The following is a 13164-nucleotide window of genomic DNA, read 5'->3' on the forward strand; positions in this document are numbered from 1 at the left end:
ATAAATGGACAAAAGTACAAAGATTCACAAAATGTTTAGGGGTATGCATCCCCCTGCATCCCTCCAGAAAAAAGCACTGCCTATATCCATAAGAAAAAGCATTTAAAAGTGGCAATTGCTTGTGAGCCCCTCGACCCGCCAGGACCATTAGCCGGCACAGCATTTGGCCCCTAGAGCCATTTCACACGTGCACCCCTTAAACGGGCTTGTGGCCTTAATCCTGTATCTGAAACCCGCTCCTGCTGGAAGGAAACTCAGCCAGGAAAACGAATTCGCGGGGAAGGGAAGGAAACTCCTCCCCGCCGTGTAGGGAATAGGAAGGTACATAACATCCAGAAAGCATCTCTGCCCGGCAGAGGGCAGCGCTCAACAGGCGCGAATACGCTTGAATAATCCGTGTGAATCCTTCCCCGGCGCCTGGACGCGGAGCAGAATAGGCTGGGCTTTGTTTCGCGGCGAGGGAGCGCGGAATGGTGGCTCCGTGAGTTGTACGCCCCCAGGTAGACACGTGCGCCTGCGAAATCAGGAGTCCCGGGCCGGGGGGCTGCGGGGCCGATGCTGGAGGGCCTCCCCGGGCGCCTTCCTCGGCCGCGGAGGGGCGCGCCCCAGGGAGCCCGGGGAGGGCGGCGGCCGAGCGACCCCGTCCCGCGGGAGCGAGGAGGGCGAGGGGTGGGGGGAGAGAGCGCGCGCCCTCGCCGCCCCCCGCTCCCGACTGGCGGCTCCCGCCCCGGCCTGACGTCAAGGAAGGAGGAGAGGGAAAGCAAAAGGGAGCGAAGGAAGGCGGGCGCGAGGGAGCCAGCCAGCCAGGAAAACACTCCCGCGCCAGCCGAGCCGGGCAGCAGCCGAGCGGGAGGAGCAGCCGGAGCAGCGCCGGCTTAGGAGCGGCCGGAGGTCGCCCGAAGTTCTGGGGTGCCGTCCCCTCGGCGCGGGGTGCGGGAGAAGCCGGGGCGCCGAGCGTGGATCTACGCCTTTCCCATCTGGCGGAGCCGAGGAGGGCGCGCGGGGCTGGCTGGCTGCCGGAGAGGTGAGCGCCCAGGCGCCCGAGGAGCCCGCGCCTCTGCCCCGCTTGGCTCCTCTCGGGCCGCCTTTGTCTGCCTCTGTTTCCCTTGCCGGGCAGGGTCCAGGGAAGGGGTCGCTCGAGGGGCGGACGCTGCGCGCAGGCGAGAGAAAGGAAGCGCCCCCCTCTCCTCCCCGGGGCCAAAACGGCGTGTTGCGTGGCGGGGGGGGGGTCTGCCTGGCGAACGCCCAGCCCGGCCAGCAGAGAGTTTCCTTGGGGAGACCCCCGCAGATAACGCCGCCACCCCCCTTGCCTACAATGCCGTGTGCACGCGCGGGGCCCCCTCGCCTTCCATCCTCGGATTTCCCCTCCATAACATCAACATTGCAGAGAAGCGCTTCTGGCGTGAAATTAATTTATTTGTCTGGGCGGGGGGGGGGGGTGGAGGAGAGAAAGACGATTCCCTTTTGGAAACGGGCTCAGAGTGTGACGATGTACCCCCGCCCGTCCTTCCTTCCGTTGCTTTCTCCTGGGATCCAGTAGATCGCGCATTGGCCAAGGATGGGCTTGGCCAGCGCCTTTCTCTCCGGAGAGGGTTGGGGGTGTTGCTATGTGTGTGTGTGTCTGTCTGTGTGTGTGTGTGTGTATGAGTATGAGAGAGAGAGAGAGAGATGATTTGCCTATTTGTTGCTGGCCTGATATTTTTTTTGCAAACGACCAAGTGTTATCTGGAACGTGGGCGCGATCCTGTTGCACGTTCATTGAGGAGTAAGTCCCGCTGGCTGCAACAGTTCCCAGGGAAATATGCGCTGGATCGCTCTTCTCAAGAGCTTTTGCGGAGCACCTCTGCCCCACCTCAATTTCTCACAAGGGCTTCGTTTTCCTTTCTTCTTTCTCGTGCTAACGCAGGTTTAAAATGTTGTTTTAGGCTTGCTTCCCTCTTGTGGGCCTGTTTTCTTTTTAAGCCAAAGAAAAAAACAGCTGTGGAAAGTTTTCTGTTCGCCTCTCGCCTTCCTTCGCAACCCCCCCCCCCCGCGCTGGGGCGTGTGCCTGTGTTTGCTCCGGATCAAGTTTCTTCTGGTGACTTTTGGAGGAGCGCGTTACGAGATCTCTCCCCCCCCCCCCGCCCGGCTCCTGCCCGGGGCATTCCCGCCCCCCCCACCCCTCTGCATCATTTGGTAGCCCGACCCTCCTGCCTGCATAGTTGTTGTTGTTGTTGAGTCGTGTCCGCCTCTTGGTGACCCCCTGAACCAGAGCACGCCAGGCCCTCCTGTCTTCCCCTGCCTGCCTGCATAGGTACTTGGAGGCAAGTTCCCCGGCCTTCCAAGCGAGGCATGCGCTCATCCTCTGCGCTCTTAGGCTCGCAGCCCGATCCCACTGGCGTTTCCCTTGGAGCAAATCCTGTTAAGTTCAGTGGGGCTTGCCTCCAGGTAAGGGGAAGCCTTGACTCTTGGGTAGGATGGCAGCATTCCCGCCGCCTTGGCAGTCCTCCCCCAGGTGTGTGGAGGGGGGAGGGTTGTCCCTAAGCCAGCTGCTGTGGCTTCTTGCTTCGGGCCCAAGAGCAGCTGCCCGGCCCAGGCAGAGAATCATCGTGAAAATTATTCTAGCAGATATTTGGCTAGTGATAGCACTACTCAACCTTTCCTATTCCTTTCCTTCACCACTAATATATATCTCACAATCTTAATCTAATATTTATTCCACCTGCTGCAGTTTTTGGGTCTGTTGCCCTCCCCCACTGACAGGCTCTTCCCAAAAAAGGAAAGGGGAAAAAGAAGAAGAAATACTGATGTCTCTCTTGTCAGCAAACATTTGAACCCTGCATGTCTGGGGCGGCCTCCCCACTTTTCAAACAGAGCAACACAAAAAAGCCCCTTCTGTGTATGTGTACACAACACCATCTGGGCTGCTTTTCTTTTCAGCCTCTATAGTCTCTTTCCCCTCCTGCTTTTAATGTTCTTTTCTCTCTCCTCCCTCTTTTTTCTCTTAAGTAATTTGAAAAACGCAAATAGATCCCTGGGGCTTGTTCACATCAGTTCAGTACAAAGCATGGGAGGCAACAGCCGCTCAATGTAGCTTCTTATTTTAAATAAACTCTCCAGTTCAAAACTGGCCAGATAGCCCCAGTCTCCCTTGCCGTTTCTCCACACCCACACATCCCATAGCCACACAGAATAGGGTTGCCAGCTGACCAGGAAAAGCGAACAAAAAGCCCCTTGCTAGGCTTGCTCCTTAATAATAGCCTGATCTGCAGAAGCAGCAGGGAATGCTTTTCTGGGCATGGGGGTAAGTGTGATGGCCAGCTAATACCTGCCAGTGAAGGTGCAGAACAGCTGCTTTAGCAGGGCATAGGACCGCTGGACAGTTGGGAAGTAAGCAACTCTGCATGCCATAGAATCCCAGAGGGATGGAGTGTGGTGATGTATTTGATGGAAACACTTGATGTGGATTCCTTGCTCTGTAAAATGTGCTTTCAACACAAGCAGAGAAAGATCCCCCTTCTCAATGCCTCATTAAGCCAGATATAATTTGCTCTGTGTGTGTCACCCTTTGAAATTGTTGGTAGGTTCAAGGTTGAGAAAAAGGAAAGACTTATTCCCATGTGAAGTTATGAGCTTATGGAATTCACTGCCACAAGATGTGGTGATGGACTCTAGCAAGAAGGACCAGGCGCATTTGTGGAGAGGGGGGGTTGTCTGCCAGCAGCTCTGGGGCATGATAACCAAATGGATCCACCATGTTCAGAGGCAAGGTACCTCTGGGGCAAACTAACCCCCCCCTCACCTGTCCAGCCCTGCTTGTGAGTCTGCAGAGGTGGAAATAGGTGGCTGGGCTTCTCCATGGGACTCCGTTCCATTTAGCTGGGCTGTTCTTGGACTAATAGATTTTGCTCAGAACCTGTTTGTTGTGTGTGTGCCAGCTGGGTGTCAGTTTTCCTTCTCAATCCACTCTGGCTGAGGTTTCTAATCTGTGAGCTGATTTTTGGTGTGGAGGCGAGGAGTAATTGTCCCTCCTTCTTAATTAGCACAGGAGTAGCAGCATCTGCAAAGTAAGTTAGCAAAGGAAATGTGGGCAGTCTTTGCTTATTTATTCCTGCTTTCTCTTCTGCTGCTCAGGTTCCCCAATTTTCTTCTCTTTCTAGACTCATTTTATTTGAGGGAGCCTTCCTCACAGGATTACTGTAAGGATTCGTTTAGATCATCTTAGTAGGGTTCTGATAGTTGCATGACTCTGGGTTGGGGGCTAATGACAGCCTCCCACTTTAACCCCCTGTCAACACCTTCCTGATGCTAAACTGAGGATGTTGGTCTTTCACGAAACTGTTCTACCTCTACAAGTGTTTTGCAAGATGTAGACTGCTTTGGACTCAAATGAGATGAACCCCAGGTGAGTTTTCCTCTGCTGGAAAAAGCAAATTGGGTGCTAAGGAGGGGCGCATCCTTCCCCAGCCTTTCCTGACCTGGTGCCCTCCAGATGCTTTGGATGACAACTTCCCTCAGCCCCAGCCAGCACAGCTGATGAGAATTGTAGTCCAAAACATCTGGAGGGCACCTGGTTGTGGAAGGCTGCTTTCACCTGAGCTATGCCTTCTGCGTGGACACACAAAAGGGAGCGGATCCATATTGTCAAATCCCTCTCTTTCTTACAGGATTGGGGACCAGTGGGGTGACTATGTATTCCTTTCCAGCAGGGGGCACCCTCATGCCCTCCTCCTCCTTATCTTCCCAAATGAGGGGAGTGGTCTCTCCCCCCCCTTTCTATTTTCTGTTCTGTAGGCAGGATCTGGGAATCTTCAACTCAGAAGCATTTTGGGCTTTGTGGGGGAGGGGTGCGAGGAGGCGGTAGTAAAGCTAGTTACTAAATGGCTCAGAGCCACAGATCCTCCTCCTTGATCTCTTGACGGCTCTTTTATCTCTGACTCTGGCTTTGCCTCTGGGCTGGAGTTGGCTTCATGGCTTCCAGACGACTGAAGTGGCTTTCAGAGGGGTACTAATTTAAACACAGGCGACACTGGTGTTCGCTTTTTGTGCCAACCAAGATCTTCCCAGCCAGGGCAGGAGGCGGCAAACTGCATCTTTTGTTTTCTCTCTTGTTTCCTCTCCTCCTTTTGCCTGCTTTCTCCTGCCTGCTGCCAACACAGCATTTTGTCAGGGATTGCCTCTGATTTCTGCTGCTGGGGGGCTACAGCATTTGGAGCTGGTGGCAAATGGCACCAGGGCAGTAGTGGGCAAATGCTTGCTGGGGAGGGTAGATTTGGGCATGAAACAAGACACCCCCCAGTTAGACCTTCTTAACCCAAAGGTGGACTCATTTTGAGGCCCCACAGATGTAGAGCTGTGCATACCCAAAGGTGTATCCAGTGTTAGTCCTACGCAGAGTAGACCCATTTAAAATTAACACACATTACTCTCTTCAGTCCATTAATTTCAATAGGTTTGGTCAGACTAAAGCCTATTACTTTTTCTATTTATTACCTGTCCTTCAGGAACAGGCATGCCACATGGGAAATAACATCAGGGGGTCAGAGCAAGTGAGTCAAGCTGTAATGCAGCTGTGCTGGCTGAGGCTGAGGGGAACTGTAGTCCAAAACAACTGGGACAGGCTGCTATGATGAATTGCCTGTGGAAATGTAGTTAGTTGTCCGGGGTCCTGCCCAGGCCCAGGCCGTGATATAAAAAGCCAGGCTGTTGGGACCTCCAAGTAGTTCGCTCTCCCAGTCTGGGGCCTGTTCCATTTCGCAAGCGTGGTTCTTTGCTCATTTTCATGATGGGTGGGGGCGACTGGAGGTGTGTGGGTGCAGGTCCTGCTTGGCAGGGCTTTTCTTCAGCTAGAACTCGCTAGAACTCAGTTCTGGCACCTCTCAGGTGGGGGCACCATTGCCATTATAAAAGAACAAGGAAGGTGTTCATAGTGAGTTCCATCACCTCTTTTTCTAGAAAAAGAGCTCTGCATTTTGGGGAAGGATCCTTCAATGGACTCCTACAGTTTGTCACTCATGTTCCTGTTTAGTCTGCCTTAAGGAAGAGGCCCTGGACGAAGTCCGCCCACCCACTTGCTGCAGTGGGTGCTCTGCACCATTGTTCAGGGCAATCTGAGAGACCCACGGCCACCAGGGTGAACCTGAGGGGACTGCAAGGGCTGTGGCTCAGGGCACAGTATCTGCCTTGCATGCAGAACATCTGAAGCCAGGGCTGGGAATTGTCTTCCAGCTGAAACCCTGGAGAGCTGTTGCCAGTCTGTGGACAATACTGAGCTTGATGGACCAATAGCTCTAAGCTTCATATGTGCACAATGCTTCTATATTATATAATGCTAATCAGCAACCTTTACATGAGCCCTAAAAGGTTGGCCAGTGCTGTTATCCCCATTTTGCAGATGCAAGACTGAGGGTGAGAGAACTGTAGTGTTCCTAATGCCATTTAGTGGCAGAGTGTAAGAGATTAGAACTGCAGGCTGCTTGGTGTGAATCTCTGCCTCTTAGCCACCAAGGATGACACCAATGATTTTGTTTTTATTCCTAGTCTGTCTTGCCAAGGTGTGAAACTGCAGTCTCAGGTAGCTTTGGTGGTTCTTTGATATAGCCATAGGTAAAAATTGGCTCCTTCCTACTGAGTTGGCTTCAGCTGGTGAAGTAACGGTGGAATGGCACAGATCTCCTTTCAGCCAAGTGGAAAGGCCTTTAAATTCTCCCCCGTGGAGAGTGAACGCCTGGTGTTACCGTCTGCACTAATGCAAATTTCTCCAGCTTGTTGGCTCACTTAGGCAACTGCAACTGTTTTGAGATGTAAGCCGCTATCTAACTGTAGCAGCTGAATATATTTGCATTGGAAAGCAGTCCTCACTGGTGTATAATTGAGAGCTACCTGTGTGTATTTGCATTAGTAAGTGGCCTGGTGGTTTCTCTAGTCAGGATTTCACTGCCGCCCCTGGAGTCTGATGGACACTTCAGCATTAATAGGAATGTTCCTGCCACCTTTTGCCAACATCATCAGCCCCCTATCAAAAGCATCCTCTGACCCGTTTGAAGCTGCTCATGCAGGCCTGTGGGCAATGGTGGATTTCTTGCCGCTTGGCTCTTCAGCGATTGACAGGGGGGCGAGGGGGGTGTCAGGCTGGAATGTGCTGCTTGTTAGCGGATGAAGACAAATTTGCAAGTGGCTTCTAGGGTGTCTATGGCTGGAGTCAGATGATCTTCCCCCTCCCTGCCAGAGTTTGTTAATTTTATTTCATAAAATACAGTACTGCATGATTGTGAAAAACAGAACAAAAACCTTCTGAATGCGTTGAAGTGCTTTGAGAGAGGTTTTGATGGGGGCACAGCAGGGCTGGCTGATGGGGATAGCAGTCCACCTGTAACACAGCCTTTGCCACCCTGGAGTCTTCCAGATGTTTTGGATGGCAACTTCTGCTCATTGGGAGCTGGGCTCCAAAACATCTTGAGTGCACTAGGCTGGCAAAGGATGTGTTATGGTATAAACTGATTGGCACACTTGGTTCCTGATGCACCGTCTGGGGAAGGGGCAGAGCATGCAGAAGGCGTGAGCTGCAACCCTTTCCCAAAATCTTGGAGAGCTGCTGCCAGTTGGTGTAAGGATGGACAACGAATCTGACTTGGCCTAAAGCAGTTCCCTATATTCCGGGTGGGGGGGTCACCCCCATTCAGTCCAGTAGCTTTCTTGTTGGCATTCATGGTTTGGCTCAGCCCAGATGCATAAACCGGGGGGGGGGGGGAGGGGATTGCGGGGCAGGGTGTGTTGCTGGGTTCCAAAGGTGTGCACTAAACAGACTTTTCCACATTTGTTGCTTATCTTGGTCTATTTCTGATCTGGTTGTAAGCACCTGCTCAACACTTGCCAAGGTTGCTGCCATTCTCCTGAGATCCAGCAGTGATCTACAGATCTGGCTTTTGTGCAGAGGGTGGGGTTTCCTGCTGCCACTGACTTTCAGACACCCCATGGTACCAGAGTGGGTTTCTCCTTCGCTCGCAGTGCAGGAATTAGAAGGGTTTGGCAGGAGTCTGACCAGCCATTTCAACCTGCCTCTGGCCAGCAGCGCTTGGGGGAGGGAGTAGTTCCAGTTTGACTTCCGCAGCCCCCAACTTGCAAGCCACCCAAGAGCCTAACCAAATATACAAATAGCCGCAGTTGTCTGTTGCAGTGAACCTATCAGGGTCTTGTGGGACCTTCAAGATTAAGATGTGTATTATGTCGGGGATGGGCAAGGCAGATTTCTGGGTGATTTGAAGGAGATCAGAAGCATTTCTGACTCAGTTTGTTTAATAGTAGCAGCAACAAAACTCAGCCAGTTCTGGTACCCAGAACTAATTCCTGGACTCCAAATTATTTAATTCTAAGCACACATATTTTGCACCAGGCTCTAATTGGTGGATTTGGGGGAGTTAAAAAAAACACAAAGCAAAGCCTGCAAGCCTGCTCATCCCTGAATTATTACAGGGTATACTTTCGTGGATTGCAGCATCCACAACATCAGCTGCATGGACCTCTCCTCAGCTGGCAGACAGATTATACATTTTTCAGATGGGAAGGGGAGGTGACCTGTGGGGAGAAATGGGAAGAGAATGCAAAATGCAGAGTTTGTGACCATTCAGTTAATGCTAAAATGTATGCAATATAAGCCCAGTGGATCATTCGTGGAAGCATTAATTGGTGATACAGCACAATCATTCTAGGTTTGCTGTGTTATTTAAGAGCTGGAGTGGAAAAGGAAACCCCTGCGCAGATAGAGTCAAACTTCTTGATAAATTCTAATCCAGCATTTTCACACTGGAATCTCTCTTCACATTTTAAAGTTTCTTATGACTGAGCACAGATGAACCCCAAGTTGAGTGTTTTCTCCTGTGCCCCAAGGAGCTGAATCTTTATGAAAAAAGAGGAGGAGAAGCTGCTGGAATCTTCCTGCCCCCTTTATTCCAATTTTCACATTTGCTTTTTTTATAACTGAAGTCTGGTTTTTTCAGGCATCTGCTAATATTAAGCAGTGAGCTATTTTTAAAATTGCATAAATTTATAGTAGCCTAGCACATCCAAATCCACATGAATTCAGAGGTGAGGAAGGTTGTATAAAATGATTTCAAGTGTAGTTTGCAGGGTGGTGGGGCAGGAGAGAGAGGCCTGGGGGCTGCGGCATGTCTTGAGGTTGCAGCCTTTGACCTGAAGCATTGCTGTGCTATCCTGGAATCCCTGAGAAATGCATTCTGTACGTGTTCAGGGTGCTTATTTTATTACTCCACAGTTTCCCTTGATTCCTTCATGAAGTTAAGTAGGACCAGGTTTGAGGAACCTTCAGTCTGAGGGCCGCATTCCCTCCTGGCCAACCTTCTAGGGGCCACTTCCCAGTGGTGGGCAGGGCCAGAGGCAAAAGGGGGTGGAGCAATGGGTGTCACCTTTATTTCTGTACTGAAGGGAACATCTGTGCAAAAAGCACCATCCTAGTTGAGTGATGCAGTTCCAGCAAGGAAGGAAGCGCTCTAGGAGAGCAGAGAGCAGGGCTGGCAAGAGGTGGGGTCCAGGGAGAATCCCAGAGACCTGGAGGGGCCACATGGCCTCTGGGCTGACTCCAAAACCCTTCCTTTACATGCTTCTCCCACCGTTGATGGTGACGGCCGAGACCCAAGATCCTGCTCTGCTTGGACTGTGCTTGGTGGCGGGGCTTCCTGGTGTAATAGCCTTCGGTTCCCACAGTCCACTGACCCTGTTCCTTGTTCCCTTTCCGGAGATCCATTTATATGCTTCTTTCTGCCATGAACTCTGCCTCCTTCGGGGACCTTGGGAGGAGGGAGGGCTCTTCCTGTTTCCCTTAATGAAGAACAATAGCAGCTGTGACTCCCACCATCCTCAGGCCTGCTGAATTCTAAAAACGGTCTTGTCCAAATGCTGCGTGACTCGCCCTGACCCTGCATCTCAGAGGTGCTTCTGGGAATGGGGGTTGTGTGCTCTGCAGCCAGTTCACCCTTTGCACACTCTGCACTTGAGTCCCACTTGACTTGCCCTGGAGATGTGAGCTCAAGCCCAGGGTGCCAAGATGTGTGATGTCTCTCAGTTAGTGCTGCAATCTGTAAATGATGGAAGAGTCAAATCTGAACCAGTCCCAGGAATCGGAGGTATCCCTCAGGCTGAGAAGGATAAAAACAAGCTGCCAATAGAGGAATGCCCTTGTAGCAGGGGTGGGTAACCCTTTTCAACCGGAGGGCCACATTGCCTTCCGGGGGCCGCATCCCAGTGGGGGGACGGGACCAGAGGCAAAAAGTAGGTGTAGCAACAAGTGAATTTTAGCTTTATACTGTGGGCTAGTGTCTACACCCCCATCCCCTGCTGTTTATTCTCTGCCCTGGCAAGTGGGGGGCAACAGTCCAGCCAGGCAAGAACCCTCAAGGATGGTGCAAAGCAGGGGGGGTCTTGGGCAGCAGCTAGTCCTGCTAGCTAGGAATGATCAGTCCAACAACAACTGGGGGACCCAAGTTTGAGAAAAGCTGTCCTGGGGGAGAGGGTGTGGCTGCGGTACAAACCCAATTGCCTCAGATAGAGCCTCAAAGGGCCACATTGTACAGACTCAGTGGGGCCACATTGTACACTTCTAGATAACACATCTCTGAAAAGGGTGGCGATGATTGTCAAAGGATATATCACAACAATGGGGAGGGCGGGTTAGTGTAGAAAAAAGATGTCTGGGCATGTGGAGGATAACAGAGGCTTATCAAAGGACGCATGGCCTGGAGAAAGTGACCCCCCCCTCACCCCCCTTTCATAACACTAGAATCAAGAATCCTGCAATGAAGCTGAAATGCTGGGAGATTCCAGGACAGAGGAAAGGAAGCACTGCTTCATGCATGTAAACTGGGAATTTGCTGCTGTAAGATATAGTGATCACCACCTACTTAGGCAAATTCACACAGCATGAAGCTATCAGTGCCCACTGTCTTGATGGCTGTATCTTACCTCCAGGAGAGACAGCATCCCTAGGAATGCCAGCCAGAGGAGACGAGTGCTGCACTCACAGCCTGATGGTGGGTTTCTAAGGGGCACCTAGTTGCCCACTCTGGGAAATGGGGTGCTGGACCTGAGAGGCCTTGGCTTTCATCCAGGTTCTCATGTGAGCGTCACTACACAGAATTCACCATGTCTAGGTCCCTGCATGCACAGCGGGTCTCTCTGGTTGTGACAATCCGTCTCAGTGATCTACAACATCTGATTCTTTTTTATGTTCAGTGGAGAATACAGCAGCTAGTTCAAAAAAGGAATTGCCCTCCAACCCCAAAGGAAGATAATGGACCCGTTTTCACTTGTTTTCCCCAATCTGGGATGGAGCCAGGCATAGCCAATGCCATGTCCTCAAGTCTTGTGGTCTGCAACTCCATCATTCCTGCCCATGGGCTGTGCTGACAGGGGCTGGTGGGAGCTGCCGTCCTCCCATGCGTCACATTGGCAACCCCTGCCTTGTGGCGTCTTGGAGTGAACCTGCTCTCCACCCCAGGTATTCGGGGGTCTGAGCAGGAAAATCAAAGTGGATTTTCTATTCTGTCCACTCCACAGTTAAGGCGCAGGCACACTCTAATCAGGAACGTCTCCTATGCAAACCCATTTGGAAGGAACAGGAACTGTGCCACAATGCTGCTCTTGGAGAGGAAGTGGATTCTGCTCCAAGAAGGTATGCCCCATAAGAATACGTTTGGTAGTCTTTAAGGTGCTACAGTGCCTTTTGTTTTCAAGCTAGGGTTGCTAAAGTCCCAGGGAAATGCAGCCCGAGTAGGGCGAGGCGATTGGGTTGAGCTAATGAAGATTCAGCTGTGGAGGATGCCCCAGAAAGACCAGCCAGCAACCAGGAGCATCTTGATGTCCCCCTCAGTCCCACAACAGTCAACATTAGAACTCTGCTTCTGTGTCATTTGGTGGTCCTTGATGTCGTCCAGGATAAAGAAGTCCACATTTCTTCCTGTCTTTCCCCATGCTTTTCTGCTCTCTGTGTGTGTGTGTTGGGGGGGGGGTACCTTCCCTCGTCCCACATCAATGCTTATTTGGGGATTGTGACGCATGATGGGTGTGTTGTTTACTGATCCATTACCCGCCTCTGCAGCCTCCTCCTGTCTTCTTGGGAATTTCTGAAATAGCACTTGGCAATGGCCTAGTGGAGACCATTGGTGTAGCCTGGCATCTGAATGGTTGTTTCAGCTGCCAGCAAGTGGGATGTCTCTTCCGGCCTCCACCCCCACCCCGGGATAAGTCAGGTTTTCCGTAGGTCACTCACTCCCCGGCTTCTGGCTATTCCTAGCCATCTTGGGCTGAAGGTGCCAGGTTGGCCCAGTGGCATGTGAACCGGAAAGCCATTGGCGATGGCTGCCCCTGCCGTTGCATGCTCAACTGGAGTGTTTTGAGCAAGTGTTTGTAAGTCAGTTTGTAACTGGAGTGTTTTGAGCGAGTGTTTGTGAGTCAGTTTGTAACTGGAGTGTTTTGAGCGAGTGTTTGTAAGTCATAAGAGGGTGCTCTGTCCTGGCAATCTCTTGCTTCAACACAGACAACAGAACAGGCTCCTCTGCGACACGCAAGAGCAGCAGGCATACTTGGGGGACAGATTTCTTGCTGGATCAGGCCTCTGGCCCACCTAGTTCAGCACTCTGTGCTCACAGCGGCCAGCCGTATGCCTGTGGGAAGCCTGAGAAGCAGGACCTGAGCACAACAGCACTCTGCCCCCATGGGATGCCAGGAGCGGCCTTCAGAGACGCCCTGCCTCCGACTGTGGAGGTGGGGCATGGCCACCGTGACCAGTAGCGATGGGTGTATGTGTTGTGCATGGAGCACCAAAGCCTTTGCTGCTGCTTCCCGCCTCCCACAGCTGCAGCCAGAGGCACCTGCTTCCCGCTGGCCAGTGGTTGGGCCGGACCTTCAGGGCAGCTGTGTCTATGCTGGGAAAGGGCCATAGCTCAGTGGCACAACACCTGCCTGAAATCCTGTAGAGCCGCTGCCAGTCAGTGTAGACCGTGCTGAGCTAGATGGAACATGTCAGACAGCGTTCTGTGTTCTATGTTGTTTTTGTTCCCGATAAGGTTCCTTCCTAGTTGATACTTCACTTTTGTCAACCTGCACTGCAGCTTTTCCCTGAAGACAAAAAAGGAACACAGGAATCCTGGCTTTGAGACTCTGCTGGCATGAAGT

At 52.0% G+C, this 13164-nt stretch overlaps 1 protein-coding gene across 2 annotated transcripts in view; it reads left to right on the forward strand.

Annotated features, from left to right (window-relative positions):
- The first annotated feature begins 401 nt into the window (after nt 1-401).
- SEMA4C (semaphorin 4C) overlaps nt 402-13164 on the forward strand; it is a 59984-nt gene continuing 47221 nt past the window's right edge. Inside the window, exon 1 of one of the 2 annotated variants that reach the window (XM_081921304.1) lies at nt 402-500. The gene's annotated coding sequence lies outside the window, so the exon portion shown is untranslated. Of the gene's footprint in view, nt 501-747; nt 1025-13164 lie in introns of those variants that run through there. The other variant, XM_081921303.1, reaches the window with a different exon arrangement.

The sequence above is a fragment of the Podarcis melisellensis genome (genome assembly GCF_964234715.1).
Source record: "Podarcis melisellensis genome assembly, chromosome: 8".
NCBI lineage: Eukaryota > Metazoa > Chordata > Lepidosauria > Squamata > Lacertidae > Podarcis > Podarcis melisellensis.